This window comes from Oncorhynchus mykiss, chromosome 13, assembly GCF_057628025.1.
Source record: "Oncorhynchus mykiss isolate SJ-2025 chromosome 13, ASM5762802v1, whole genome shotgun sequence".
Classification (NCBI taxonomy): Eukaryota; Metazoa; Chordata; class Actinopteri; order Salmoniformes; family Salmonidae; genus Oncorhynchus; species Oncorhynchus mykiss.
In genome coordinates, this window is record NC_143034.1 from 23,076,478 (window position 1) to 23,082,500 (window position 6,023).

At 47.9% G+C, this 6,023-nt stretch overlaps 1 protein-coding gene across 1 annotated transcript in view; it reads right to left on the reverse strand.

Annotated features, from left to right (window-relative positions):
• The window catches only part of LOC110485733 (xylosyltransferase 1), a 126,771-nt gene that overhangs the window by 66,754 nt on the left and 53,994 nt on the right, over window positions 1-6,023 (reverse strand). The window lies entirely within an intron of this gene.

Sequence of the window (6,023 nt, forward strand, 5' to 3'; positions counted from 1 at the left end):
TGTGTGTGTGTTTGCAGCCCCTGTTTGTGTGCTTTGTGCCAAGATCTGAATGTACAATTTTCCCATCTTTCCACCAGAACAAGCTGAGAGAGAGGGAGGGATGGAGAGAGGGAGGGATGGAGAGAGGGAGGGATGGAGAGAGGGAGAGGGGGATGACAAGGAGGAGAGGAGAGCGTTGACATGCGGGAGAGTTCTGCCGCACCTCGGAAGCACTCGCTTCACTGAAATGTTTCCCGACGCATCAAATGGAACAGGCGAGAGAGCTTCCTCTGCCTACCTGGCTCAGACGCCCTGAAACACACACACTTCGCTAGACAGGCGGAGAGCAAGGGAGGAGAGCAAATGTGTGTGTGTGTGTGTGTGTGTGTGTGTGTGTGTGTGTGTGTGTGTGTGAGTGAGTGAGTGAGTGAGTGAGTGAGTGAGTGAGTGAGTGAGTGAGTGAGTGAGTGAGTGAGTGAGTGAGTGAGTGAGTGAGTGAGTGAGAGAGAGAGAGAGAGAGAGAGAGAGAGAGAGAGAGAGAGAGAGAGAGAGAGAGAGAGAGAGAGAGAGAGAGAGAGAGAGAGAGAGAGAGAGAGAGAGAGAGAGAGAGAGGAAGGGCAAAGAACAACGGCGGTGGGAGAGGATATAGAGCTCCAGTACAAGCTGAGGCACTTCATGTGTCTCTCTGTTTACAGTCACAGCTGATAGCGAGAGAGAGGTGAGAGAACGAGAGAGGTGAGAGAGAGGTGATAGAGAGAGAGAGGTGAGAGAGAGGTGATAGAGAGAGAGAGAGGTGAGAGAGCGAGAGAGGTGAGAGAGAGGTGATAGAGAGAGAGAGAGGTGAGAGAGGTGAGAGAGCGAGAGAGGTGAGAGAGAGGTGATAGAGAGAGAGAGGTGAGAGAGCGAGAGAGGTGAGAGAGAGGTGAGAGAGAGAGAGGTGAGAGAGGTGAGAGAGCGAGAGAGGTGAGAGAGAGGTGATAGAGAGAGAGAGAGAGAGGTGAGAGAGCGAGAGAGGTGAGAGAGAGGTGAGAGAGAGAGAGAGAGAGAGAGAGGTGAGAGAGTGAGAGAGAAGTGAGAGAGAGAGAGGTGATAGAGAGAGAGAGAGAGGTTAGAGAGAGGTGAGAGAGAGACAGAGAGAGAGAGAGAGAGACATGAGAGAGAGGATAGAGAGAGAGAGTTGAGAGAGAGGTGACAGAGAGAGAGAGGGGTGAGAGAGAGAGAGAGAGAGGTGAGAGAGAAAGAGAGAAAGAGAGAGAGAGAGAGAGGTGAGAGAGAGAGGTGACAGAGAGAGAGAGAGGTGAGAGAAATGATAGAGAGAGAGGGGGGTGAGAGAGAGGTGATAGAGAGAGAGAGAGAGGTGAGAGAGAGGTGATAGAGAGAGAGAGGTGAGAGAGCGAGAGAGGTGAGAGAGAAGTGATAGAGAGAGAGTGCTCACTGCCCACAAAATGAGGTGTAAACTAAGCTGCACTTCCTAACCTCCTGCCCAATGTATGACCATATTAGAGAGACATATTTCCCTCAGATTACACAGATCCACAAAGAATTCGAAAACAATTCCAATTTTGATAAACTCCCATATCTACTGGGTGAAATTCCACAGTGTGCCATCACAGCAGTAAGATTTGTGACCTGTTGCCACAAGAAAAGGTCAACCAGTGAAGAACACCCACCATTGTAAATACAACCCATATTTATGCTTATTTATTTTATCTTGTGTCCTTTAACCATTTGTACATTGTTAAAACACTGTATATATATAATATGACATTTGTAATGTCTTTATTGTTTTGAAACTTCTGTATGTGTAATGTTTACTGTTAATTTTTATTGTTTATTTCACTTTATATATTACCTTTATATATTATCTACCTCACTTGCTTTGGCAATGTTAACACATGTTTCCCATGCCAATAAAGCCCTTGAATTGAATTTAATTGAATTGAGAGAGAGAGAAAGGTGAAAAGGAGAGACCGAGAGAGGCGCACTGCTCGGTATGGAAATGCATTTCTCTCGGCACATCAACCTCTTCTCTCTGCAAACACCTTGTGTCTGAGCATATTACAGAGGTGTAAGACTGAGACAGAGACAAGTAGGGAGACAGAAGAGGAGGGAGAGCGGGAGTGAGAGGGGTAGGGGGGTGGAGAGAGGGGAGGGGCGGGCATTTTTGTGAGATTTATGATGGAACTTCCTAATCTTTGCATGACATTCTCACTGTCAGTTCTCTCTCTCAATTCAATTCAATTCAATTAAAAGGGTCTTTATTGACATGGGGATCATATGTGCAAATAGCTGAAGTACCCTCTCCATTACACCCCCCTTACACCTCGTTCAAATCACCTCCAACCCACCTGCTGCCACAACTGGGTCACCGCCTCTCTTCTCTGTGTGTGTGTGTGTGTGTGTGTGTGTGTGTATGTGGCGGTCCACAGCTGCTGTGTTATACCGGCTGAGGTAAAACACGTTAGAAGCTGTTAATCCTCCATGTAACAGCTGCCCTACACTACCGATCACCTTAAAATATCCCCACGCGCCCAAATTCAAAGGGACCGCTTCTAGGGGCTAATCCAAAGTACACTAGTCATAGGATGTTTTAGAACGTTTAAAAGAGTTCAGGGGAGGGAGGGAGGGAGGGAGGGAGGAAGGGAGGGAGGGAGGGAGGGAGGGAGGGAGGGAGGGAGGGAGGGAGGGAGGGAGAGAGAATAGAAAGAGAGAGAATAGAAAGAGAGAGAATAGAGAGAGAGAGAGAGAGAGAGAGAATAGAAAGAGAGAGAGAGAGAATAGAAAGAGAGAGAGAGAGAATAGAAAGAGAGAGAGAGAGAGAATAGAAAGAGAGAGAAAGAGAGAGAGAGAGAGAGAGAGAGAGAGAGAGAGGAGTTAAAAAGAGCACATGTTAGCCCTGGAGCAGCAGAAATCCCTGGCTTTGCGTGGGCCGTGAGAGACGAGAGAAGGAAGGGACACGGTTGGAATCGCAGGAAAGCCCAAATCCAAACGCATTAAATCTGTTGTCTTCATCTTTTAACTGTCTCTATTTGAAAGAGAAAAGTGTTGAGCCCAACAGCACAGCATGCCTCTGGCTAAATCAACAGGCATTAAGGCATAATAAGGCATTTCTGCATTCAAAAGTATAAAAAAACATGTTGTATAATGAAACCGGGGGTGAATATGATTCACATGAGGAGAAATAAATACTTCTGTTCCTCTGTTCTTCTCTCTATCTCTTTGTCTCCTTCCGATTCCTCTCCCTCTCTCCCCTGATCCCTAGTTTCTGTCCTCTCTCTCTCTCTCTCTCTCTCTCTCTCTCTCTCTCCTGCTCTCCTGCTCTCCTGAGTTTAAAGGACTTCTCTCTCTTTAATCTCAGTCTGTGTTTAACTCTGTGGGGACAGAGCAGGGGGCTCTTAGAGAGGAAAAGATGGGGAAATGGACCATTAATAGCCCAGGGATGTTTAGGCTGGGAAGCTAGGCCATTGGGGTGTGTGCGTGTGTGTGTGTGCTTGGTTATCGATCGCTAGGGGGAATCTGTCTTATCCTACACAGTGTGCTTTGGGGAGGCCAAGCCCGGTTCGCCCGACACGCGGTCGCTTACTAAACCCCCTTCTCAACCCCCTTTGCCCCTCTCGGCCCCAATCACTCAGCGAGAGAGAATGCAAGCAGGTAAAAGGGTAAACGTTCGGGCTATCCATCATTGCAGGTAGGAGGGCTGGGGCAATGGAGTGAGGGACTGAGGCTGGAACTCTGACTGAACCACCCCCACCTACAAGGGATGGTTTGGTCCATTTGTCATACTGTACACCTCACACCCCTTTCTATTCCGCAACAAAGCCTCCTTCACTCACGCCGCCAAACTTACCCTAGTAAAACTGACTATCCTACCGATCCTCGACTTCGGCGATGTCATCTACAAAATTGCTTCCAACACTCTACTCAGCAAACTGGATGCAGTTTATCAAAGTGCCATCCGTTTTGTCACTAAAGCACCTTATACCACCCACCACTGCGACTTGTATGCTCTAGTCGGCTGGCCCTCGCTACATATTCGTCGCCAGACCCACTGGCTCCAGGTCATCTACAAGTCCATGCTAGGTAAAGCTCCGCCTTATCTCAGTTCACTGGTTACGATGGCAACACCCATCCGTAGCACGCGCTACAGCAGGTATATCTTACTGATCATCCCTAAAGCCAACACCTCATTTGGCCGCCTTTCGTTCAAGTTCTCTGCTGCCTGTGACTGGAACGAATTGCAAAAATCGCTGAAGTTGGAGACTTTTATCTCCCTCACCAACTTCAAACATCTGCTATCTGAGCAGCTAACCGATTGCTGCAGCTGTACATAGTCCATCGGTATATAGCCCACCCATTTTCACCTACCTCATCCCCATACTGTTTTTATTTATTTATTTTTCTGCTCTTTTGCACACCAATATCTCTACCTGTACATGACCATCTGATCATTTATCACTCCAGTGTTAATCTGCATAATTGTAATTATTCGCCTACCTTCTCATGCCTTTTGCACACAATGTATATAGACTCCCCTTTTTTCTACTGTGTTATTGACTTGTTAATTGTTTACTCCATGTGTAACTCTGTGTTGTCTGTTCACACTGCTATGCCTTATCTTGGCCAGGTCGCAGTTGCAAATGAGAACTTGTTCTCAACTAGCCTACCTGGTTAAATACAGGTGAAATAAAAAATAAATAAAAAATACCGGCTCATTCCATTTACCCCATTTTCTTTACCACAGGGGAGAAAGGGAGATACTTCATCTGGCCTACCCCCCCCCCCCCCCCCCCCCCTGCCTCTCCATTCTCCAATCTCCTTTCAACTTCATATCTCTCACACCACAGCTGCTCAGGCATACCCACTCTCCCTCTCCTCCTCCTCCCCTCTCCTCCTCCCCCCCATCTCTCACTCTAGGCGGGAAATCTGTTCATTTCTCAAATTCTACCTGCACACTGGCACTACCCATCCCTCCCTCCTTCCCTCCATCCTCCATCCCTATTGTCATTTACTGTACTGGTCCCCTGGTGAACCTTAGCAGCAGCACTGAACACATCACTTTAAATCTGGCCCTCGTTTTACTGGCTATTTCTCCCACATGGGGCCAACTCAGATGAGCTGTGGCTCCCATACACACTCAATCAACTGCTATCTGACAAATCGTTCTCTCTCACACCACACGCACGCACGCACACACACACACACACACACCATCTATCGGTTAACTACAGCTGTTTCTATCTCTTTTTCTCTGCAGAGAAACATGCCATCTCTGCAAGGCTATGACGTAACAGCCATGAAACTGGCCCTCTGGGTAATGAGGAGAGCTGGTCAGTAATGGGGGAAATATTCAGTAATAAGCGTTACTGTACTGATGAAAATCAGCAGCACGGCCTCCCGGGTGGCGCAGTGGTTAAGGGCGCTGTACAGCAGCGCCAGCTATGCCACCAGAGACTCTGAGTTCGCGCCCAGACTCTGTCGTAACCGGCCGCGACCGGGAGGTCCGTGGGGCGAAGCACAATTGGCCTAGCGTCGTCCGGGTTAGGGAGGCCTTGGCTGGTAGGGAAATCCTTGTCTCATCGCGCACCAGCGACTCCTGTGGCGGGCCGGGCGCAGTGCGCACTAACCAAGGTTGCCAGGTGCACAGTGTTTCCTCTGACACATTGGTGCAGCTGGCTTCTGGGTTGGATGCGCGCTGTGTTAAAAAGCAGTGCGGCTTGGTTGGGTTGTGTATCGGAGGACGCATGACTTTTGACCTTCGTCTCTCCCGAGCCCGTACGGGAGTTGTAGCGATGAGACAAGATAGTAGCTACTACAACAATTGGATACCACGAAATTGGGGAGAGAAAGGGGTAAAATTCAACAACAAAAAACTACAACAAAAAATCAGCAGCACTTACATTACAATTTGTAATACAATAGCTACAATGCTAAAGTAAGCCTCTGTTTGTAATACAATAGCTACAATGCTAAAGTAAGCCTCTGTTTGTAATACAATAGCTACAATGCTAAAGTAAGCCTCTGTTTGTAATACAATAGCTACAATG